Source organism: Pseudonaja textilis, chromosome 3, assembly GCF_049901715.1.
Source record: "Pseudonaja textilis isolate UNSWEBS1 chromosome 3, rPseTex1.2, whole genome shotgun sequence".
Taxonomy (NCBI): Eukaryota; Metazoa; Chordata; class Lepidosauria; order Squamata; family Elapidae; genus Pseudonaja; species Pseudonaja textilis.
This window is the reverse complement of record NC_141992.1, coordinates 117,587,775-117,613,877: the sequence shown is the minus strand read 5'-3', so window position 1 is coordinate 117,613,877 and position 26,103 is coordinate 117,587,775. Positions and strand designations below refer to the sequence as shown.

Here is a 26,103-nt window from a genome sequence, read left to right as displayed (position 1 = left end):
AGCCAAGTTGTTTTCTTTTTATTATTATTGATCTAACTATTGGTTCAGCTATTAATGAAATCTTCCTGTTTTGGAGTAGAACATCCAAAATTAACCAGAAGACATTCTCCACATTATAAATTCATTAAGTTACAGAAAAAAAACTAATCTTAGAAGGGTTTATTAAAAACCAATCTCTATACAACTGAGACTGAATTTGGTGTAGGTAGAAATACTTATGATTACTAGAAATGATCCAGAAATTGGGATGCAGCTGATATCCTTTGATGTCTATAAAGAACAGTGATAGCTCATTCTCAATCTTCTCTGAGTCTAGGAAAGGCTTTAACATATATTACCAATCCTGTATGCCACAGTTCTCCAACAATCATTAGGTTCCACAGCAAGCTACGTGTCAACTAAAAAGATACTCCTTTGATCAGGGGTGGGATCCAACAGGGTTAACTACCAGCTTGGTCATTTACGACGTTCAGTGATTTACAATGTGCTTCCCTGCATGCTGCCGGCACCTGCCTGTAAATCGTCATCAGCATGCTGCGTGCAGAGAAGCAGCCTTTCGCTGTGCTTTTCACGGCAGCTGAAGTTGAAAAAATCAGGAAATAAAGGTCAGGTAAGAGCCCAAGTGGATGGGTGGACAAAAACGTCAGCAGACATAGAACTGGTTCTATGTCTGCTGCTCTTCAGAGCTACCGGTTCTACAGAGGTGGACAGAACCGGTAGAAACCCACCCCTGCCTTTGATCTTTTTAGCTGCCAGAAAAAGGGAGTGGGGAAAACAGTACATTCCTTAAGGGCCTAGGTAATCACCCAGAGCGCAAGAAAATTACTGGAAAGTATGATTGATGTCTCTTGGGGATGGATGCATCCCATTGGAGACTACACATCCAGGGGGTGGGGGGAAGACCAGGGGGAAGCGGGGAAATGAATGCATCCAGCCAACACCAACATGTCCACTTCTAATAAATCAATTTTCTTTTCTCTGAGATGTGACTAGAGACTTATGATTTGAATGGGGGTGGATTTGTTGGAGTCCTGACACTATGGTGATGGGAAAATGGTGCACAGTGACATCATGATGTAGCCCCCATCAGTTTTTCTGTTTCTACATCTCCTCCTTGGAAAAAATATATTTTAAAATATATTTTGACTATTCTTTATAATTGTGAGATAGTCAAAGTTGGTAGATTGTGGAGAGAGAATATATATCCCCATCTTTCACATATCCCCATCTTTCACATATCCTCATCTTTCTGCAGCCTTTCTTATTTCTCTCCACATCATGACTTGAAAAGGCTTCAACTAGTAGTTGTTTTTTTATGATGGTTGTAGAAAGCTAAATAGATTGTTCTACCATTAAAAAGAGATTACTTTCACTCACTTTGGCCATCATTATAATTTAATATTGGAGAATTAACCCTAACCTTTTGAGGATTTCACCACATTTTTCTTCTTTGAAAAGAAAAACAAGGATGATTCTTCGAATATTTGGAAGAAATATTTGGCTTAGATATTTTTACATATTTAATTTCTAAAATCTGCTTAAATAGTATTTTAAAAGTATTATTCTTTTCAGAAGTTTCAGAAAAAAATGAAAGTGAGAATCAGTCATTATATAGGCTATTGCATTACAATGGAATCCTTTTTTCTGCCACTTTTATATTATTTATACACACACACACACACACACACACACACACATACACATGCAGATACACACAACAGGAATATATATGTGTATGTATACATACAGACAGACAGACAGACAGACAGACAGACAGAAAAGGACTTCATCCTTCAGTGGACAGACAATGGCTAAAATGAGATACTTACATATATTTGGCCATTTTTGTGGTATTACCAGTTCTGTCATGAAGTTAGAAAAAAACGTTATTTGCTCCTTAGCGTGATATGGAAAGCCCAAAGAAGAGACCTCTTCTAAATTGCTGACTCAAAGATGTAAATGTATAAAAGCTTTCAGCTTCTGTCTTGATGCAACTTGAAATAAGTTTTATAAATAGTTAATAGCATCTGAGAACAACTTAAGCTGCAGTCCTAGGTGGATAATTATCTTCTATTCTGCACTGAGCAACCTAGTTAATAGTGGTTGGTACCCTTTACAGCCATGCATATATCTACTATGGGTACATTCAGTGTCACAATATGTGTTAATTGTAATTTTATATTTTCTTTGTATTTTCTAAAGGAATGGTTTACTGAAAAATAGCTTGTGTTCTATAATAACTATAAATCAGTTTGTTGCATTAATATCTCTTTTTAAGTGAATCACAAGTATTAGATTAGCTCTAGATTCCATTATGAGCATATGATAAATAGCAATTGGCACAAAATAAGCACAAAAATGCAGTTTTAGATTTCTTTGTTTTCAATTATAGTTAATATGACTGTGCAAAGAACTGGTGTACTTTGTTTTGATTGCTGAAGGCACCAAAATCTATGGAGGTTGAAACAAAACCTTAGAAAGAATATGGTCTGCCTTGAACACAATCCGCCAATCCTCCTCATCCAGCAGTTTCAAGTCAAGTAGCTTCTGCAAATGGTCTCTGCATTTACAAAAGATTACGGAGCAGTTGCAGAGACAAAAGAGATGCTCTGAGCTGATGTATAAAAGCACCATTAATCTTGGTGGTTTTGCTTTGATAGATCAATTCAGTTGAAATACATTTAAATGAAACTTAACATCAAAGCTTAAACCCAGTCTTACTGCTTTATTCAATAACCCAAAAAAGGTCAGCCTCCCCTAGGCTGAGGAATGAAGATTGTTTCCTTGAACAACTGCAGGTAAAAGAAACCCTCCAGAGATTGGTGGGGGGGTGATTTCCCCCCCCCCTTCTATTGTTTTGGCTTTTCAGGACAGGGATCCCTGGGTCGCAGACTGACAGTGGCCATGGTGTGCCAGAAACTGTACTGCACAAACAAGCAAAACCCCATCTGTGTAAATGAGGGATGCAGACAGTATGCGAAACCATGTTTCCCTCCCTCCCTGGTCTGCAGAAAAACCTCTCTCCACAAAAATCAGTCCCTGGTGCTCAAAAGGCTGGAGGATGCTGCTTTAGGAGCCATATTTTCCCTGTTTCAGGCATATATTACTGTTATACCAAAATCAGATAAGGATCAAATCCAATGTACTACTTATTTTCATGTATCACTGATTAATCTTGATACAAAAATCTTAACAGCAGGTCTAGCAAATATATTACAGCAAGTGTTATCATTCATTATTAAAGATGATCCAGCAAGGTTAATAGAAACTAGGCAAGCAGCAGACAACATTAGGTTAGTTGTAGATTTAATAGGCTTGAATGCAAATGAAAACTAATTTGTAAACTTATCGTTAGACACTGACAAATCTTTGGACAAAATGTATAAGCAGAATGTGTTTGTTGTATTAAATAGATTTGAATTTCCTCTGAATTTATAAAACGTATCACAATATTATATGAATTGCTCACATTTAAAGTAAACATTTAGAAGAACCAGGCAAGTATGTCTACTTTCACCATTGCCTTTTGATATTGGTGCAAAGCCCCTGGCTTGTGCTTTAAGACAACATAGGGAGATTTATGAACATAATTTAGTTAAACATAACATGGTTTTATTTGCTGATAGTATACTTTTGTTTATTTCTAAACCTTAAAGTACTATTTCAGTGTTAACGCAAATTATAGATGCCTTTAGTATAAAAGTAAGATTCTTTTAACTTCAAATTGGAATTGATGACAATAGATAAAATTCCATTACCTAACCATTTAAGGAATATCAATTCCATATTCGTACTAAATCCATTAAATATTTAGGTATGTATATACCAAAAGATTTAACTCAGTAAGTAAAATGTAATATAAATAAAATTAATAAAGAGATTTCTTCAAATATGGATAGATGGGAATCGTTAAATCTAACCTTTTAGAAAAAGGTGAATGCACTCAAAATGGATATTATATTTTCAGAGTATAAATATGCAGAATATTTTCAGAAAGTTTTTGAGGGTTCAATTCCAAAAATCTGGAGTGATATCATTATACTTAGCTATTGTCAAATATTAAATACCAGAAGCCAATAATTGATGATAATTCTCCAATTAGGACAACTTTGGAATATACATATATAACTGAATATGATTTAACTGATAAATTATATAATTATCAGTTAAAAAGTATGAAATGTAAAGTCTACAAAAACATTTGATCCTTTTTTTCCATTCTAAATTGATTTTATGGACAAATCCAACATTAAAAATTAAGACAAAATGATGATATGGAAAAATTGGATATAAGCAGAGATACTGAGTTTGGACCAATTGATAGATGATGAAGAATTTTTAACATATGATGTGTTAAAATAAATATTATCAGTGCTAATATTTACAGCTAGCATTTTTCTTAACAATTTTGGAGCAGAAACATTTCAGCTTCTGAAACACCCCAAGATAAAGATTTAAGTTCAACTGTCTTAAAATGTCTCAAAACCCATAAATATTTAATGGGAGAGGATGGTAACTGTAAGCTGGTGAAACAATATTGATCATGCTAATGTGTCATAATTAACATAATGAAAACCAATGTGTTAGCTTGTTTGAACCTTAAAGATCTATTCTATTATTATGATTCTCATTACTATTGTGCCAATTTTAACTGTTTACTTAATATTTTACTGTATACTTAACAGTTGTTGTCTATGAAACATTTCTTAAGGCACATGACATAAATAAGGAAGGCAGATTATATGCTATATTCTTGAACGTTGCGGAAAGGCCCCTGGAATCTATGTTCAGGTTGCCTCCAATTTTTTGTTCATATATCAATCGTTGCATCAATCACTTCATTATATTCAATTTCCACACTTTCTTTCAGTGGCAGTTCAGTAGCATACTTTTCTTTCAGTGAAAACACAAAGACTTCATTTAAATTATTTTAGGGGGGGAAAGTGACAGAGGGCAATGTGATGATTACAAATAATACAAGTGCTAATGACATGCTCGTAATTCTTATTTATGGAAATTAATAATTATACTTTAATTTAATTATGCAAATATATAATGATAATGTTGAAATACACAACATTATGATTTAATTATTGGCATCTAAAATTTGGGTCATACCCACAATTTATTTTGGCTCTGCTTTGTTTTTGAAAACTTCCAACTCATTTCAGAAATTGAATACAACTTCTGATCTAAAGGATTCCTATCTCTGATACAGATCAGCAGTAAAGACTGTTCCACCAGATGTTTCTTAGCTACAGTACAACTCCCAATATCCCTTATCATACCCTTGAAGTCTGTTGGAAACTGTACCAATATTTATAAAGGTTGAGGTTTTCCATCCCTGATACCGAAAGTTGCATTTTGAAAATATAGACCCATAGGCATATAAATCTATGTTTCATGTGCAAAATACATTAGCTGGGTTTAGGCAGGAGTACTTAGGCATATCCCAGAATGTGTGAATTGAGTTGCTTAGGGTGGGTAAGTGAGGACAGGAAAAGAAAATATGATCTGAGGAAGTTCTGTAATCATCGGGATTAGATTACATTCAAATCTGACTGAAAATCCAAGTTTAAAGTACATTGCTTGCAATTTGTGAATTCACTTCAGTGAAAACTGGCATCCTTTCTCTCCCAGTTGTTGGAGGTACATATATCTAATGGAACCTGCTTCTTTATCTTCCCTAAGATAGAATTACAGATAGTAAGATTCTGAATAATATGGTGCTGAGACACTTGGGGTTAAGGCACTTGATATCTTAGGAGGAAAGAGAAATGGCCCTGCAAAATGACATTCAGAAGGGAAATATACATGGTGACGCATGGCTGCACTTGAAGAAAAGAGTTGTAGTAAGTTGCTGTTACAAATGCTTATAGACAATAAACTGGATCTAGATTTTTGCCCAAGTTATAATAATATCCTTTTTCTGGCTTTTATTTGTTGTACCTCAAGCACATTTTTACAGCTGTTACATTGACTTGTCCTACCACAGAAAAACAGTTTCAATGAAACGTTTCTTTGAATACAGTATTTTTTCTTTTAACTGAATAAGGAGAAAACAACATAGTATTCTGAAGGATTCTGGGGTTCCTGTGAAGGGCATTGCTTGGGCATATGGGATATGAAAGAGTGCATTCTCGACTCTTTTCAGATGATAGAAATTTAAAATATTTAATTTTAAAGGACAAGAAAAGGGGCCTGACTAATATATCTGAATACTCCTGTTCCGTACTCACCTTGACATTTTATATAAATGAATTATGATTTTTTTTTCTTTTGTGAAGCTGTCACAGTGTGGCTCAACTTCTTCAAAGCAATGCCATTTTGATGAAGCCAGGACTGAGATTAAAATGGGTTTCAGACATATCTTTTATGCCCTGGAGGAATCTGAGCTTCAACCACTCATTTTTGATATCAGCTCCAGACAAAATCTCATATAGACCCTTACAAATATATTTGTAACAACATGTGGCAGGTCATAGCATTCATATATAATTAATTTCTTCCTTCTAAAACACTAAAAATAGCAACATCTGCTGCAGATAAATACCCACTATGTCAATGTTGGCATGTCACATCTTTTTTTAGAAAAAGTTAAACAAAAATATGTTTTCAAAAAGAAGTGAACAGGTAATACGCAACATTTCACAATGCATCTTTAGTAAAACTTTAATAAAAGGTATTAAACAGAAAACACTGAGTTATTGTCATGTTAAAAAGTAGTATAAACTTTTGAGTATAATGCAAAAATACCCACTATTATTGTTTATAAATGTATAAAACAATTTAAACAACACATCCATATAAATATATGGATATTTAATTTCTGACTTCCCCCCTCTTTATATTCCAACTTATTTGCAATACCTATGACATAGACTTTAGAAAAAGTGCTTATATTTACCTTGTGGCATAATATACTGTAAATGGAAGCAATTCTTGCTTAAATTTACTTAGTTTTTTGTTATGTACACAGTCTGTACTGTTAGTTTCACAATTGCTGCATATTCTCCAAATCTTATGTTCCCAATCAGATATTGTGGGGTTCAAGGTTTGTCCTCCCAGCCTTAAGCATATACCTTGCCACATCTTTTTTTTTAAAGAAGTAACATCTCTTTAGTATTCTCTTCTCTTCTCAATATTACCCATTGTGATGTAGTGAGGATTCTAAAGGAGGAAATAAAGTAGGTCAGAATTACATCAGACACTGCTCAACTGTACTATCTCTCTTCCACGTTACTATCAACTACCATGGAAACAGCTACAACTACTACTACTATGGAAACTTTTCAGCTTGATACTTTTGATTTAACTTTTTTAAAAAAATGTGTTATTAATCATGGCAATTGGTTTTTTGGTCATGAGTCATGACTCAAATGTTAACTAATTAAATGTTCATGGTAATACCAATAAGTTAGGAAACTGCCAGGCTGAAGAGCATTTCTATATTTTGTAGTTATATTTTAAACAGATTCTACTGCTATCTTTTATTTAATATATTTAGTTACTTAAAGTGGCCCCGTGAAGTAATAAAACTGAATATGAGTTGGTATGTGGGACCTATTGTAGCACCAATCTATGGCAGACCTTAATTTTTTGAGAATTTTTTTTGAGATTTTCACAGTAGCACCCATAACTCGTAAGAAAGGTTGGGTGAACATTTACCACTTTGTTTAATGGATCATGTTGGATTCTTTTGAACTGGATTCAGTTTACAGATAATCAGCACTGGATCTATTTCACAAAAAGGCAAGGAAGGAAAAGAAAGATATTTCCAGGGATTATCTGCATATCAACTCACCCCACTGCCTCTTTTCCATACCACACCACTTCCCCAACATTCTTGCTTATTCCTGGATCCATTGCCCCTTTCTCCATATTACAGATGTTCCCTTCCCTTCCACTCCCAATTTTGCAACCTGGACTGGCATATGTGCCTTTTAAAAAAAGTTACCATCACCTTGTAACAGAAGGGCAGCATCTTGCCGAGGCCAATATAGACCACCTTGCACATGTTACACTTCTATTACAATACCATTTTCTGCAACATCTCACCAAGCCAAGAGAAAATAGTGAAGTTATCTTACTCATCCTACTTCCTGGTCAGCTTACTATCAGTTAGCCAGCCACTCTGCACATGAGTAGTGCAGTGTCACAATTGCCAAGTACTGAACCAAGAAAGCAGAAAGTTTCACAGCTATCAGGCCTGCAGAAAGGCAAGAACTTGGATCCACTGTATGGACTAGCTGGCTTCTGGTTTGTCCAGAAAGAATAGGATTGACTTCTCAAAGTGACTCAGTTTTGAGTGGCAAGCCATAAAAGGTTATGATCTCGTTCATATTTATTCATGATCCTCCAGAGGTCACAACCCACAGTTTGAGAATCTCACTGCAAGTTTCCCAACATTGATGGAAGTGAAAGGAACGATGTAGCATACTAGATAATACTGGTAAGTAAGTAGCATTGTTCCCTCATCAACAGTTAAGTACCAAGGTTTAGCAGTCTATGGAACTGAGTTGCTACTCCAGTTATTGGCACCTTCTGACAATATGCAGATTGGCATACATTTCTATCAGTTTCTCCTAATAGAGTAGATAGTGCTAATCAAAATGCAGATCAGACAAGCATTTCCAATGCTTCAAGTTATAGCAAATAACTATTGGATGAATTATTTGATTGTTAAAATACTTTTCATTTAGAATTGAGATCAAGGGCATATTTTTTACTATCTTCAGGTAGTCCAAGGTGAGCCCCTACAATCACATTAATAAAAATATGCAAATTAAATGGCTTTTTAAAAAAAGCTAGGATTGAAAAAGGTTAGAGGCAGTTGATATGACAATGTCTCTCTTTCTTCTGCTTTTTTCTTCTGTTTCTATAGAATGATCCCTGAAACATATTTTACACCAGCTTACCACATTGCTGAGTGAACCACTTAAAACACAAGGTCTTTTTGTGGAGTAGGCATGTTGAATTTTAAAACAGGAACAGCATTAAATGCAAACTATATGCAAGATCCACACTGCACTTTTCTATTTGGCAGACAAAGCTTATGTGGCAAAGTGAATATATATTATTCCATGAACCAAAAGGCTGTGGATTTTTCTGTTTGGGAGATCTAAATAAATTTAGAACAACTTATTACAGAGGGAAAGAGATTGAGGTTTTCAATTTAAGCTAATAGGGGTCTTTCTGTGATTAAGTGTTGCATAAATAATAACATTGGGGCGGGCTCTGTTCACTGTTGCCATGGAGACCTTTGTGCTTGACTGAATTCTATTATTTTCTTCTTGAAGACTGCAGCCACTTTGTCGTGGAGTATATTCTTTTTGGCCTATATTTTTCTGTCCATGCTTGCATGCTCAGAAGCCGAAGAGGAGAATTGCTGACCTGTATTATTTGGATAGTCAAAATGGTTGATGGTGTTCGTGATTTAAAAACATATATTTTTACTTTTATATGTGATAAAAGGAAAGAAATGACTCGACCTGCTTGAAGTACAGCTTGGGGAGAACTCATCCTTCAGCATTGTTGGCTATATTTGTCTGCATAAACTGCTGGGAATTTAATTTGATTTTCTGGAACTGATCAAGAAATAACAATTTGCAAAGTGAGCAAAAAAGGTAAAGAAAAAAATACTGCAACTACAGGCTTAGCTTATTTATAAGTTTTACATTTGTTTTTTCTGAAATATATACTGCTATAATTTATTTAAAACAGATCAGACATTTCAAATGACTTCAAATTCCGTTTTTTTTTTATAAAATTAGGATCTTAATATCCAGAGGAAAAATTAATTCATTGCTGTTCTTTTTTAAACTTATCTAGAGTTTGAACCGCCTCTAAATAACTGCATGTTATTTTTCCCTCTACTCATTAATACACCCTGAAATTGTGAGAATTAGGTCTTCAAAGGATATATAAAATATATAAAAGTTACATTTTAACTAATTCTTAAATCAGAATTCTTTTGTTATTCTGGCAGCATTTATTTACTGGTGTCTTTCTATTTGTTTTAAACATGCTAAGGAAGTAAGTAATCCTAGAAGAAATACATTTAAATCAATATGTATAAAAATCTGTAGTTCATAAAGTATATTATTGCCTTTCCTTTATAACATATTGCCTTATATATATTTGCGGGCATAACCTTGTTCCTGTGCTATAGAAATATGAATTTTGTTCTTTATAATAACTGTCTTCCTAATTTTTCTGTTAGCTGCTGTGTGGAAATAAAATATACATGTTCTGCTATCAAAAACTCTTAAGCATAGTTTCTTAAGAGGTTAGCATTTGGAGAGTGTAAACATTATGCAATACAATAGGAATCTTAAAAATCACAGTGTATGATTTTAATGTTTCGGCTGCATGCTGTGAATTGTAAAAGCCAAGAAAGAATGAGTGACTGGCCAGCAAATTCAGTAAATGAACTAATCCTAATAGGAGTATATGCCTAAAATACTCATTGCTGCCTTTCTTTTCAAGTTGAATGTACCAACTCTGAGACACATATTTTAGAGAGAAAAAGAAAGATTTCATTTTGTTGCCTCTACCTGTTTTTCTGTGAAAAACAGTCTGTATAATACAGCTGATTTTTTTAATTATACAAAAAACTTATTAAACTATGCTAGTGCCTTTCAAAAAATTAAATATATTAAAATATATTGAATTCTTGAATTAGTTTGTAGTTTTTAATATATTTCTAATGTTGCTTGTGAAAAAAATAGTTTCAGAAATTATCCTGAAACTATTATTTTTCATTCATTCACATATGCAGGCTAAACCAAAATATATTTGGTCCTCAATAATCATGAAATGTAAGAAAAGAGCACTAGTAATATCCTCATGATTGATAAGTATGTATCTCCTCCTCCTCTGTTTTTGTCTGGTATCAGAATAGCTGTTTAATCTTATGCTAATTGTATTATTTGCATTTTAACATTCTACATAAAAAAGTCATGTTAAATTTTTCTGTTCTTAGAATACAATAAAATGGCTTTAATCATAATGTAATTGGAAAATCTTTTTATCTGTGAAAAATATAATTGGAATTATTAAGCATTTCATATTTCAGATGAGTTTTCCTACTCAGGCCAAGCTTTGTTAAAATTTGTTTAGGATCTGTAGATTAATTTTGCATTGCTGCAACTATATTTGACTGGTATTAATCAACATAACTAATTTCATGTTCTATTGAATGAAAACTTCAAAGACTGCTGCAAGGCAAACATTACTTAATTTACAACATAACAGTTATATTGTTGATCTTGTTCTATTAGAATCAGCTTTGACATTAGGAGAATTGAATGGGAAAGATTTCAAAATGGCAACCTTTAAAAGAATTACAGTCATGCTGCTAACAATATATACTGTAGTTACCATTGCTTTACCATTGTTCTCTATTAAGCTAATAATTGATAACCATTTTATATTAAATTATTTTCATTTCCTGCATATTAATAACTCCCTCATTATTTATTTCCTCCTCCATAATGTGACTGTGAAATTGCATGGAATGACTTTTTATCTCAGAACCTTTTATAAGCAAATAAAAATAAGGAGCTAAGATGCTGGTTGTTTTTTTTAATGATTTAGTATTTTGAATTTGTAACATTTTTAAACTAATCTGCCATAGAGTATGATACAATGGATTCTATGCAATAAAATTCAGCCCTATTTATGTGTTTGGCTGTCCCAAAAATATACAGGACAAACGATTACTTCTGTTGCTTATGGCCCCATTTGTATAACTAGAATAACATGTCCTCAGAGATAAGGTCTTCTATTTAAGGTAATATAAATCTGTATTTTATATCATAAAGATAATCTGGGTTTAATCCATGCTATAATGACTTTTTTAGATTGCTGCACTGTATTTTGAATAAGACTGTCTTTTATGATAATCAAGAAACTTTGGTGAATACAAAATTATTTACTGATACTTTTTTAATACAAAATACTTCCAGGTAGCAGATTAATATTAGACCAATTTAAATGGCTACCAGTTATTTCTGAGTTAAATACCTCTTTTTGGTAAGAATATGAACAAGAGAAAGTAAAAGACAAGTAAAATGAATAAAAGGGTAGAATACCCAAAGTAATATACAAGGGATTTAAAATGTCATAAAATTTACAATTTTTCAATATATCATTATTTTTGAACAAAAAATTAAACTGTTTTTTAGTTTTAAGCTAACAGTACCTGGTTATTTTTTCCTTCCATTCAGTCATGCCCAATTCTCAGAGACTGCTGGGACAAATCCCTGCAGTGTTCTTGTCAAGGTTTTTCAGAAGTGGTTTGCCATTGCCTCCTTCCTAAGGCCCAGAGCAAGAGTGAGTAGCCAAGGTCACTCAGCTGACTTTGTGCCTAATGTGGGAATAGAACTCACAGTATCGTGATTTCTAACCCGGTGCCAAATCAGTACTAGAGATATACCAGTTGTTTTCCATGAACTTGATATATACCCTATGTCACACCCATATCTGGATTTCGGGTTGGCCCAGTGTGGAGATGAAGGGGGAAGTAATAGAAGGAATTTGGTAGACAAAATAGAATAGCTCTCTGATGAGTCAGAGGTATTCCAAAGGCTGGCCGGCCCCAAGAGGAGGAGAGAATTGTAACCATTTGTACCAGGATGGTATTTCCAATAAAAATTGTTCTTTGAGGAATTGAATTATCTCAGAGTTCTGATTTGAAATGGCTGTAATTCCTGGAACACTCACATTAAGCCAGTTCTCCAAAATTCTCTGCTCCAACTGGAGCCACTTTCCAGGGTCCTGAGGTCCAGTCACTTGCCTGAATTCTAAGGGAGTAGAAAGACTGAGGGAAGACAACACAATGAAGGAGGAAGGGACCAGAAGGAACAGGTACTGTGATGACAGCCTGAAAGGATGGCAGACTCCCTCGGAGGTACGGTGGCCAGCATCAGCAGTGGGAGAGTGTGCGTGGTGGGCAATTACATAGCTTACGTCCAATGTCAGAATGCTGAACGCCGGAGGCCCAGGCTGGGCAAAAGAGAATGGTGGAGGCCCAGATCTACCCCACTGGCTGATGAGGGAGGTTTGCAAGAAGGGAACGACAACCATGGCCATCCACTTCCTGACAAAAATGCAGCCCCAACTAGGCCCGGGTGAGTCGGGACTGGGAACCTCCAGACAGCATGCTGTGGAGAGGCCATCCCTTCCTGCTGTCCACTGCTCCAGCCAACAGGACAAGCGCCACCTTGTGAGGACTGTAGTTCTACCCATGATCAGCTCCAGGTTCCATGGGCTACATTCCTAGTAGCACCGGCTTCTTTGCCCCACACGCTTATCACCCTGCAGCAGATTGGAAGCCTGTCGATGTGTACCAGAAGGGTGGGGTCTCCCAATTAACTGAGGCCCCAGCCAGTTGATGTGTTGCCCAGCAAACATGGTGGCCCCAACCCGGGCTGGCTCCTGTCATGGTGGTTTGCTAACTCCAGCCCACTGCATGCCCCAGCACCAGCTCCTGCTGAGAGCCTGCTCAGCCAATGGCTCGGATAATCATATTCTGGAGAAAGGCCATGGGAAGACCCCGAATGGCAGGCCCTGGAAGGAGCAGATGCCTGAGATTGCCAAAGATCATTGCTCAACCAGGGCCTGGAAAAATGACCAGAGATGCCTAGTCAAGGTAGCCTTGAAAGTCTAGAGAGGAAGTGGTGCCTACCTTGGCTTATGGAGGGAAGTGACTCACTCAGTCACTCATGGCCCCAATCGAGTTGGCTGGCACCGCCTGGCTGGTTCTGCCACCCTGGGTATGGTTGGCTCCAAGGGCAGTGGATTCCCACACCAGCCCCACTGCTGTCCCAGGTTCAGGTTCTTCCAGTCCCTTAACCTACCACCCAACCATGGATTGGGGCCCAGCCCAACAAGCACCCCCTTAGCTTACAATTTATGACCCAGCAGCAGATTGAGGCCCAACTCAACAAACACCTATTTGGCAAGTGAGTGGAACTTGGGGAGTGTGAGGCCCAACCAGCTGGAACCTCTGCATGGCTAACTGATGGTGGGAATGATAACCATCAAGACAGCAAGATGGCTGAGAGGCTGGCTCCCACCCCTAACCAGAGGGGAAGAGGGCCCCTTGACCAGGCCAAGGAGACAGCAGAGCAGAGCATGGGAGAGGGGTGATTTACACTTCAAGACATTGAGATCTCCCCTCTGGGGGACAGAAACCTCCAACTCAGGAGCCCCCAATGCCAATCACCTACAAAAGCAATGACGAAGGTGAGAATGACCCAGTGGTGAGGAAAGCCATCGGCCCATTTGCCATCCTGGTGTGGATAATAGTACCCAAGACTGGGGCACAAGGGGAAGTGGACACAATCATAGACACGGGGTGTACTCGCTATCTGATCAGCCCGACCATTGTTCTAAAGCTGGACATCAGGACTAAGACAATGATCTGGCCCATGCATTTTGAACAGGTTGATGGATCATTGGTAGGGGTATCCTCCTCACTGAACCCGTAAGACTGGAAATGGGCCAGCACAAGAAACTCATCCGCTTCATGGTAGCGTCAAAAATGATGGAAATTGTGATCCTGTGCCTATCCTGGTTGGACAAATGGGCCCCCACTATCATGTGGGAGGGCATCTACAGAAAACTAAGCCTGGGGATAGGCCCCGATCCCCCTCAGACGAGTGCTGGAGGAGAGACAGCCCAACGAAGCAGCAATACTAAGCAGAACAAGAAGGCCACTGCTGCTTCATAGCAGCCCCTAGCCAAACCCCAGATTTCTAGAGAGTACAAGGACCTGGCAGAAGTATTCAGCAAGGAGGAATGCAACACGCTACCCTCCACTGCCCCACGAACTGTGCCATAGAGTTTGTACCAGGGGCTAAGCTACCCAAGCCAAAGATGTACTCCATGACCACAAAAGAGATGAAAGAGCTGAGAGAGTACATCGGCACTAACCTGGCCCATGGGTTTATCCATCCAGCTAAGTCTAGAGTGGCCGCCCCAGTCCTCTTTAAGGAGAAAAAGGATGGGTCAATGTGCCTTTGCATAGATTTTAGGGGAATAAACATTGTATGTGTGGAGAACACCTACCCATTTCTCCTCATGAAAAAAATGCTGGTTCACCTGGCCAAGGGGAAGGTGTTTACCAAACTAGACCTGTGATAGGTGTACTACCGGGTATGAATCAAAGAAGGGGATAAGTGGAAAGCCATCTTTTACTGCCTCTTGAGGAGCTTCTAATTCAAAGTGATGCCCTTTGGGCTGCAAGAAGCTTCCGCAGTAGTCATGCAATTGATAAATGAGGTGCTACACGAGCACCTATAAAAAGGAGTCCTTGTGTACCTGGTTGACATTCTTATCTTCACAGAGACCCTAGAGGAACATGTGAAGTTAGTGCGGCAAATGTTGGAGAAACTCCTTGCAGCTAAACTAAATGTAAAGTTGTCAAAATGCAAGTTCCACAAGACCTGGCTGGACTACCTGGGCTACCGGGTATTGAGTGAGGGCATAGAGATGGACCTTGCTAAATTGAAAGCCGTTCTAGACTGGCAACATCCACGTATGCGAAAACAGCTGCAAAGCTTCCTGGGGTTCGTGAACTTCTACCGGCAGTTTATCCCCTCATTTACTAAAATCGCCCTGCCAATCACCAATCTGCTAAAAACGGTTCTCAACAACAATGACCGAGTCAGCCCCTATAGTGGACCCTGGAATGTCAGCAGGCTTTCAAGGAATTGAAGAGGCTTTTCACCAAGGAGTCAATCCTCAAACCCCCTGACCCAGAACGCCCCTTTGTAGTCCAAGCCAATGCCAGCTATGTGGTTGTTGCAGCCGTTCTCCTCCAAAAAAGTGCAGAGAGCAACTTACAGCCCTGCGCTTACACCTCCAAAAAACTGACTGACACTGAACAGAGGTGGGCAGTATGGGAGAAAGAGGCTTATGCGATCAGGTGGGCCCTACTAACGTGGAGGCACTTCCTTGAGGGCAGTGATTTGAGGTATGGACTGATCACAAGAATCCAGAGGCACTAAAAACTCCCCAAAAGCTCTCCCCAAAACAGGTCCTCTGGGCACAATATTTCAAATGATACAACTTTGAGCTGAAGCACATCGCAGGAAATAAGAACACATTAGCAGACGCTTTGTCACATAAACTATAGTACCACAGCAAGCGTGAAGAGGTGGTTCACGAAATGATTCCCCCCTCCCAGCCTGACTTACAGGCCATAACTAGGGGTCAAGCCAGGCGGAGAGAAGCCACTGATGGAGGGGGAAAGACACAAAGCTTAAGAGGTCAGCTGGCAGCTGACCTGTGGTACATTTCTGTAACATTTCTTAACCAGTGATGGGCTGCAACCATTTTAACAACTGGTTCTGTGAGTGTACACTTTGCACACATGTGCAGCATTAAAAAAAATACTGAGTTCAACCTCTACAGCTTACCTTCTAGGGCATCTCCAGTGAATAGAACAGCTGAGGCATGGTAATCCACTGTGTCATGCGAATCAGCTGAGCTGAAAAAGATGGAAATATATGACAGGGTAGAGTGGGCAGGACCAGCTTATCATTGGAACTACCAGTTCATTAGAACTGGTCTGAACTGGCAGCAGCCCACCACTCCCCTTGGTTCAAAAGCTGGCTAACCTGTTTATAAAGCATATCTGCAGATTGCATGGTGTCTCTCACAGAATTATCTCTGTTGGTGGGGTCCAATTCACTGCTAAGTTCTGGAGGGAGTTCATGAGGTCCATTGGGTCTTCACAATGGTTGAGTTCGGTGTTCCATCCAAGTACTAACGGGGCCTCAAAATGGACCAATGCTATGGTGGAGCAATGTTTGAGGTGCTATGTCAACTACCAGCAAACTGACTGGACAGAGCTGCTGCCATTTGCTGAGGTGGCACACAATAATATAGTGAACAGTAGCACAGGTCTGACTCCATTTCAGGTCACTAGCGGCATGGAGTTTGTCTCCTTGCCCGAGCTCCCCCAGGAGCCCCCCCCTCCATGTCCTTAGCAGAGTGGATGGAATTGTTGAAAAAAAAAAAGGGAAAATACCAAACAAACCATACGGGAGGCAGCGGAAGCATATAAGTCCCAAGCTGACAAATGCCGCTCTCCCCAAATACAGTTTAAGGTGGGGGATAAGGTCTACTTGTCCACGAAGTATCTGAAATTGAAATTGGCCACTAAGAAGCTCAGTCCGAAGTTTGTAGGACCTGTCTCTATAGTGAAAGTTATTAACCCAGTCACTGTACAACTGAAACTCCCTTGATAGTTAGGGTAAGTGCATCCAGTTTTCCACAGCAGTTTATTAAAACCCGTCATGGGCTCTCAAATCAGACCAATAGCTAGGACATCATCCAAGCCAATAGTGATTGAAGGTCACACACATTACAAGGTAAAGAAAATTCTAGATTCGAGGGTACACCGAGGTCAGTTGGAGTATTTAGTGCAGGGGTAGGGAAAATTGGCTCTTTTATCACTTATGGACTTCAACTCCCAGAATTCCTGAGTGAGCCATAAAAGGTTCCCCATCCCTGCCTACTGGTTTTTCAGTTGTGGGGGAAATCAATTTTTGACTTGAATGGGACTGTTTAATATACAAATGTAGGACATATAAAGAATATGTGAAATCAAATTTAAAAATATGCCCTACATTTGTATATTAAACAGTCCCATTCAAGTCGAAAATTGATTTCCCCCACAACTGTAAAACCAGTAGGCCAGGGATGGGAAAAATTTTATGGCTCAGTCAGGAATTCTGGGAGTTGAAGTCCATAAGTGATAAAAGAGCCAAGTTTCCCTACCCCTGATCTAGTGCACTGGAAAGGATATCCTCTTGCTGAAGCCACCTGGGTGAAGAGTTGGAAGGTGAGAGAGATAGGTTGGTGAAACAGTTCTATGATGAGTATCTCCAAAAGCCGAAGGGTCCTCCTGGGGGAGGGAGAGGAGGTTAGAAGTCTTCAACTAACCTCATAGTATGTCCCATGACCTCACTGAAATGTCCCGTCAACTGAGGGGGGCAGCCTGTCTGCCCATAGCTGGATTTCAGTCTGGCACAGTGTGGAGATGAATAATAGAGGGAATAATAGAGGGAATTTGGGAGACAAAATAGAATAGCTGTCTGGTGAGTCAGAGGCATTCCAACAGCTGGGGGACCCAGGATGAGAGGAGAGTTGAAACCAGGCAACCAGCTAGTATCCAGATTGGACAATGTGATTTATTGTTTTGAGAAGACTGGAAACTTTTTCCTTTAAGGTTGTGAAAAGACTAGGAAGATTCATAACTAGCTTTTCACTAGTTTGTACCAGGATGGTATTTCCAATAAAAATTGTTCTTTGAGGATTCCAGTTGCCTCAGAGTTCTGATTTGAAATGGCTGTAATTCCTGGGACACTGACACCCTATACATAGAAAAATTAAAATTTGAGATGTAGTATAAATTTATGTTATAAATAGTCCAATAATGCCTTTGAATTAGAATTGAATTTTACATCAGATTTCAATTTTAGATGCAAGATTATTCTGGATATTAAAGTGTACAGCTTGGTTAATCATGAATGAAAGCAAATATACTGTATATATCCCAGGATAATGTTGCAGGATTCAATCTGAGTCTGTCACCAGGAGCAGAATTTTAGTCTTCCAGGTTTTAGGATTCATGCTGGAGCCCATCCTCAAGGAACTTCTCTCTCTCTCTCTCTAGAATGTGTGCACTGAGCTGTTCTATGTGTAGTATTTATGTGGTACCTGGTTATGTGTGGATTGGGCTTTGGTGTTAGGCTATTAAATCAGATAACAGATAATCAGAGTTGGAAGGGACCTTTTAGTTCATCTAGTCCAACCGCCCACCCAAGCGGGAGACCCTACACCATTTCTGACAAATGGCAGTCCAATCACTTCTTGAAAGTCTCAAGTGATGGCGCTCCCACAACTTCCGAGGGCAAGCTGTTCCATTGGTTGATTGTTCTCACTGTCAGAAAGTTTCTCCTTATTTCCAGGTTAAATCTCTCCGGTTTCCATCCATTATTCCTGGTCTGGCCAGAGGCACTTTAGAAAATAGCTTGACCCCCTCCTCTTGGTGGCAGCCCCTCAAATATTGGAAGACTGCTATCATGTCTCCCTGGTCCTTCTCTTTACTAGGCTAGCCAAGCCCTGTTCCTGTAACTGTTCTTCGTATGTTTTAGTCTTCAGTTCCCCAATCATCCTGGTTGCTCTTCTCTGTACTTTTTCTAGAGTCTCAACATCTTTTTTATAATGTGGTGACCAAAACTGGATGCAGTACTCTAGGTGTGGTCTTACTAAGGCTTTATAGAGTGGTATTAGTATCTCACTTGATCTCGATTGTATCCCTCTGTTAATGCAACTTATGATTGCATTAGCTTTTTCAGCTGCTGCTGCACACTGCTGGTTCATATTTAGGTGGTTGTCCACTAAGACTCCAAGATCCTTCTCACAGTTACTGCTATTGAGCCTGGTTTCACCCAGTTTGTATGTGTACTTTTGGTTGTTGTTTCCTTGTGTTGCTGCATCCTCAGCTCCTAAATGCCTGATAAAGCAACACTCCTGATGACTGACAAAAGGCCTGTTTCCCAGGCTTCAATCATTGCCCTAGCTATTTTTGTTCCTGCTTGGCCAACAATCTGAGTAGCTGTGAAATTGAATGTAAATTCTTGTTCACTGCAATGTAAGGCCACCAGTGAGCTCTCTTCTCGTCTAATCATTAGTTATTTGGTTAGGTATTTGTCATTCTTCCATGGAAGGAATCAAACTTTTTTTCACTAAAGGGCATATAATCCTTGAAGGTATTATATGTAAAACTAATTCAGTGTACTATGAAGTAATATGAGGCTCAGTAAAAATTGCTAACTATATCTCAAAGTAGAAATTCAATTTTCAATCAAGTCTTTTAAAAATTTCTCTCTCTATATATATGCTACTTATTTGAATGTACTGCAACCAGTTATGTAGACTACGCCATTTTGAGTTAAGAGTCTCAAGTGATTTTCTTTCTCTTGTCGATAATAAAATCTTGCAATCTAGACAACTTTCTATTGAACAAATATCTTGGTATCTTCCTGTAATTTTTGCAACACTATCTCCTCTTTCTTCATCTCCCTAAGAAGATAACCGTGAAGAAGCTAAGTTTTAAAATATGCCACGTAAAAGAAATTAAAGAGTCAATGAGCAGTTGTATTTTAAGTATGAGTTGATACAATTATAGCTTAAACCTATGTAGCAAAAAGCAGGAAATTCCAAACAGATAATAGCAAACAGGTTCTGAAAGGATTATAGTAACTTTAAACAAAGCTAATCAGAGGTTGTGTATTTAGAACGCATTGAAGCAATTTACAGTTTTTAGACTTGTTGAAGTTAAAAAAAGGGACAGCCCTTTATTGAGACTTTATTTATTTATGATATTTCTTACAAGACAAGAAGAAAAATCAACTTTTGATTATGATTTGAGAATTGGATTGGATTAGAGAAATATTGTAAGCTTTTTAAATATAAGGTTATTCATATTTGACAATTATCTGTTCAATTAAAAATTAAGAGAGGAATATGTTGGATTTTAGAAAATTGATTATTAGTATTTTAGGATATTGGTATTATTTGCTTAATTTTAGAGAGATTGTTGAAATGTTAGAAACTGTGAACTAAAGGAAGTCAGAGGTAATCTTTGTTATAAATATATTACTTGTATTTTGTTGCTATTAATTTGTTTTACTGCTCCCTTTCCCTTTTCCATTTTATGTTGGTTTGTATTTTAATGTTTGACTTTAAAATTTTATAAAGATATTATTTTAAAATGGAAATATCAACTCAACTACAGAGTAGAAGAAATACAAATTACCTAGAAGGTATAGCAATCCATGATTTTATAATATTGCAATTAGTAATAGTAATAAATCATTATCAAATATCATTGTGTTATCTTTTTTAAATGTACAATTAATATTTTTAATATTTTTCCCATTGGAAATGCATAGAGGGTACTACTTTTAATGTACAAAAGTGTTTTGATAACATTTTAATATCTACATGACTTTTCTTTTGCAACCTAATATTCTAATTAATTCTATGACTAGCTGAATATAAAAGGAGAATAGAAGTACAGTAGTACATAAGCCCTACTTAGACATTTCTTAAACACATGCTCTGTACTGCTTTATTAGGATCCTGGATCATGCAGGAAGTATATTCACATTCCAGCAAATGCAAACACAACTCTCCTTCAGATTGCCCAGCTGAACACATAAAGGTCAGGAAGAGTAGAGGTGAGCTATATGCATGCCCTTATTATTTCAAGCCCTCACATTTCCAGGTAAATGCTTGAATATAGTAAATGGTAAAGTACATTCATTCAAGTGTAATCAATCTGAGGTTTGGTTCTTAGAATTTCTGAGAAAGATTAGGAGAAGCTGCAGAGAATCAGTGAACATATTCACACATTATACATTTAAAAAACATTCATGAAAATTACAGCAGTATTATAAAAAGCCTTGAAATATGGTGATGGTATTTTCTTTACTATTCTGACTTTTTGATTAGGACAAAAGTGGAAAGGTGGCTGAGGAGGAGGGAACCAGGATAGGACTGATATAACTATAGCTTTTTGTTCATTTCTATTTGAAAGAATAGTATGAATCAGTGCTGGGATTCATTCTTTTTTACTACCGGTTCTGTGGGTATGGCTTGGTGGGCATGGTGGGGGAAGGATACTGTAAAATCTCCAGTCAGAGGTGGTATTGGCCGGTTCTCGGAACTACTCAAAATTTCCAGAACTAGTCAGAACCTGCTGAGTACCACTCTTGTATGAATGGCAAAAGAACTTCGTTTTTAAATGAGGAAAAGGGAAAATCAATTTTAAAACTTTCCTACATAAAAAGAAACTACTTTTGGGAGTATAGTGGCTGATTATCATTATATGGATTTGATTGTAATACCTGAACATTCTGAAAGGAAGCTTTTCATTAATATTAGAGGGAACATGGGCTGGGGACCTTTTAGCGTGTTTGATTTGAGTTATGGTTGTTCCACTTTCTTTTTTTCCCTGAGAAGTGTTTATATGGGTCCTAGTCCTAAACTTGCCCTCCCATTCTGGGTAGCTTGAGTGTGTAGCATCTCTTTCATGCTGAAGGACCCTTTGCAATAGGAGGCCAGTTTGGAACAATTATATTTTTATTAGATTTCAAAGCACTTCAAACTCTTTTATAGTTATTAATGGATGGGAGGAGAGAGAATAAGCATTCTGACTGTGCTTGGGAATGCAGGAGCATTCTTTATTAAAAGAGGTGTGTTTGTGTGTTTAAAGAAAGTATTGTAATTCCAAAGAGGAGGGGAGAAGGGGAGGTGCAATCATTTGTTGTCTAATTTAGATAACAGTCCTGATTATAGGAACAATAGCTTGTTTAAAACCTATCCTAATAACAGTTTCCCACAATTTTTGATCCTCTTCTGATTGTTTTTTTCCCCAAGAAAGCAGACTGGAGGTTTATTTTGTTTATTCTGGCTTTCTTCCCTTGGCTGCCTTCATCCACCCTTACTCTAATCAATTCATTTCTAAACAGCTTCTTATGTTATTGAGCATCTATTTTCTATAAAAAGATTATTTGTTCACTTCATTTTGCATTTTAATTTTCTTCTGGTTTTGAAAAACTGCTACTTACCTAAAGCTGTTCTTGCTGATACCAATTTTGTTATTTACAATTATCTTCATTTTATTTAATGCAAATTGGTCAACTAATAAATTCAGATTTAAATAACTTGACATTTTGTATTTGTTTTTATCCACATGTGATTTCTTGACCTTCCCTTAATTCTCTTTAACACAGCCCTTATAATTTTAAATTGCCTGGAAATTTTCCTCCCAAATGAGAACAAACCAAATGCTAATAGTTTAAAGCATATTGCTTTTTTCATAAGCCAGGATGACTCAGGCTGACTTAACCTGTGCTCAAATACAACTTTCCCTGCCCATTAGCCAATGCCATGGCTCCAAACAATCGAAGAGAGAAATGGGACATGGTAATTTTAATAATTATCAAATAAAAAGGAAGTACCAGTTCAGGGAAAGGAGGTCAGCTAATTTCTCAGTACAGTGGAGCAAATTTGCTTTCTCTCCCACTGCTCTAGGTAGGTACAATGTGTGCTATCAGTTTATCAGAAAATATATGTGGTAAGTTGAATACAGATGACCAAATATGGAAATCTAAATGTTAAATGAATGAATCAGGCAAGGAAGGGAAAAATAGAAAGATATAAAAGAAATATACTACAAATTACTTTCTGACCTTCCCATTTTTGATTTTATATATTTTTTTAGTTGTTAGCATTTTTATGGATGTGAATGGGTCTGTGAAAAGCTAATGTATTTCAATATTTTATTAAAGAAAATCAAGTAATATTTTGGGGAATTGTGACACCTCCTCTTCTGATTACTTGGAAAATATTGTTCATATACTTTTTTAGTGGCAATGAGCTGTGAAGTGGGAGAGGTGAGGCAGTAGCTTTGTTCTCTGCTCCAGTAACCGGCCTTATAGCCAATCAAAGAGCTTGCTTTCTGCAGCACAGAGATAAAAATAGAGCAAGGGAAAAAAATAAAAGCGCTGCTGTGAGTGGCTGTACAGATGAAATGCAAAAGGAAAAAAAACTTAGAAAATAGCTTTTTTTAAAGTTTGCAAAAATCGCCATGAATATTGTTATGCTTCTAATTTTTTTTGAAAGGAACCTATTGCCAGTTTGTATCAAATTTCATCATATCATATTTTGCTCAATAAAGAAATACCAATTTTCTGAAAAAGGGCTGTTGCTGCATATATATGTGTGTGTGTGTGTGTATGTGTATGTGTATATATGTATGGCATTCAGTTTTGTTTGGGTATTTTCCCACGTCCTTATAGTTGTGCTTGTAAAGTTGTAGCAATGTTTCGGCAGAATCTCATCTGCCATCATCAGGCTTCTGTATAATGTTCGTCTGTGAGTCAAACTTTTCAAACGGCTGGGAAAGTCTGACTCACAGACGAACACAATACAGAAGCCTGATGATGGCAGATGAGATTCTGCTGAAACATTGCTACAACTTTAAAAGCACAACTATAATGACGTGGGAAAATACCCGAACAAAACTGAATACCATACATGTAAGTACCCACGAAAACTTAAGAAAACAAATATATATATTTTCTTAAGTTTTCACGGGTATTTATATGTATGGTATTCAGCTTTGTTCGGGTATTTTCCCATGTCATTATAGTTGTGCTTTTAAAGTTGTAGCAACGTTTCGGCAGAATCTCATCTGTCACCATAAGCCTTTAAAAGCACAACTATAATGATGTGGGAAAATACCCAAACAAAGCTGAATACCATACATACATACATACATACATACATACATACATACATACTATATTTTCGTAGATTTTCACGGGTACAGGTATGTAGGTCTAGGTGTGTTCGGATCTTTTCCCATGTAAGATTAAGAATATCTTGGCAACATTTTGGCAAGGTACCACTCGCCATCCTCAGGCTGGGGCTTTCAGCTTTGTGCCAGTGCAAGCAGTGTGTGATCAGAGCTGCCGACTCTATAAATACTGGTGTGGGGACTGGTGTGCTGGGCTGGTTGGCTGCGCTGCTGCCTCTTGATTGGTTGATGGAGTTGATGTTAGTATAATGGGCTGTGTGATGGCCTTGTGAATTTTGTTGTGGAGATATCCTGGATCTTGTGCTGTAATCTCCTGGGTCATTTGTTTTGTAGTGATCTTTTTTCCATTAGCCTCTCGTGTTTTAACGGCTTGGGTAATGGGTTGTGTGATGGGCTTGCGAGTTCTTTTGTTGTGGTATCCTGGGTCCTGCGAATAGGACCCTGCTGAAATGTCGCCAAGATACTCTTAATCTTACACGGGAAAAGACCCGAACATACCTAGGCCTACCTACCTACATATATACATAAATACATATATACATATATATGCTATAATTAAAAGAAGTGTTCAGCTTCCTTGTGTTCAGGACAGCATTCTGTAAGGAAGAGGAATTCATACTGAACTGAAGCAGAACACAGTTCTCCAGGTCTACAAAGGAGTAAGACGAGATTGTAAACACTGTATACTTACCCTGTATTTATTTAATCTGTATTCTCAACAGACATTCAGGGACCTAAAGGTCAAATGGCAACTGGACTTTCTTGTTTTGCTTGAAGACATTTCACTTGTCATCCAAGAAGCTTCTTTAGTTCTGACTAAATGTTGGAGAATGGAAAGATTTATATTCCTTGCAGTCATCTAGTCATTAGCACTCTTTTTTAGAGTCATTGAGGGCCACTTGGAGATTTGTCTATGCCTTCAGGGACTGGTAATGAGCTCAGTTTCAGGTGACCCTGAGGGCACAGACAAATCCGCACATGGCCTCAATGACTCAGAGTGTTAATGACTAGATGGCTTCAAGGAATATAAATCCTTCCATTCTTCACAATTCAATTAGAACTGAAGAAGCTTCTTGGGTGAGAAGCAAAATGTCTTCAAACAAAATAAGAAAGCAAGTTGCCTTTTGAAAGAAAGCACCTTTGGGGCAGCCATGACCTGGATGATTGAGAATATCTATAAATATGCATTGAGGGATGCTGGATTGGAAGAAAATGAGCATGGTTTTAAAACTGGAGGAAGAAACACCAACATCCTGTGCTATGTTTTATTATTGTTGTTGTTGTTTTATAAATTTTCTACTACTACATTTAATTAGTGCTTAATACACATCATATTGTCCGGTTATTTTGTTTGCTTAACAATACAAATTATATTCCTAATCTTTACCCCTTTTTTCCAGCCACTGATAAAATAAATTCCATGTTTGAAAGTATTCTGTATCTTCTTTCTGTTTGATCTTCAATGTAAGTCTGCACAGGCCAATATCTTCTTAATTATCTCTTCATTTAGTGGTACTCATTTTTCCAATGCTGAGCAACTACAATCCTCACTGCTGTTAATACATGTAATATTAAATATACATTTTGTTTATCTAATTGTTCTGATACTATACCTAATTTTTAAAAATACCAGGTTTCAGATCTACATGTTTTCCTGAAATCTTTTCTAACCACATGTGTATTTTTACCCAAAT

General features: G+C 37.5%; 1 protein-coding gene across 16 annotated transcripts in view; it reads left to right on the top strand.

The window, feature by feature from the left end:
• Positions 1-26,103, top strand: part of CTNND2 (catenin delta 2) — a 471,659-nt gene that overhangs the window by 104,898 nt on the left and 340,658 nt on the right. The window contains exon 1 of one of the 16 annotated variants that reach the window (XM_087930704.1): positions 9,309-9,626. The exons of 14 other annotated variants lie outside the window; for them this stretch is intronic. The gene's annotated coding sequence lies outside the window, so the exon portion shown is untranslated. Of the gene's footprint in view, positions 1-9,308; positions 9,627-21,170; positions 21,264-26,103 lie in introns of those variants that run through there. One more of the 16 variants, XM_087930706.1, reaches the window with a different exon arrangement.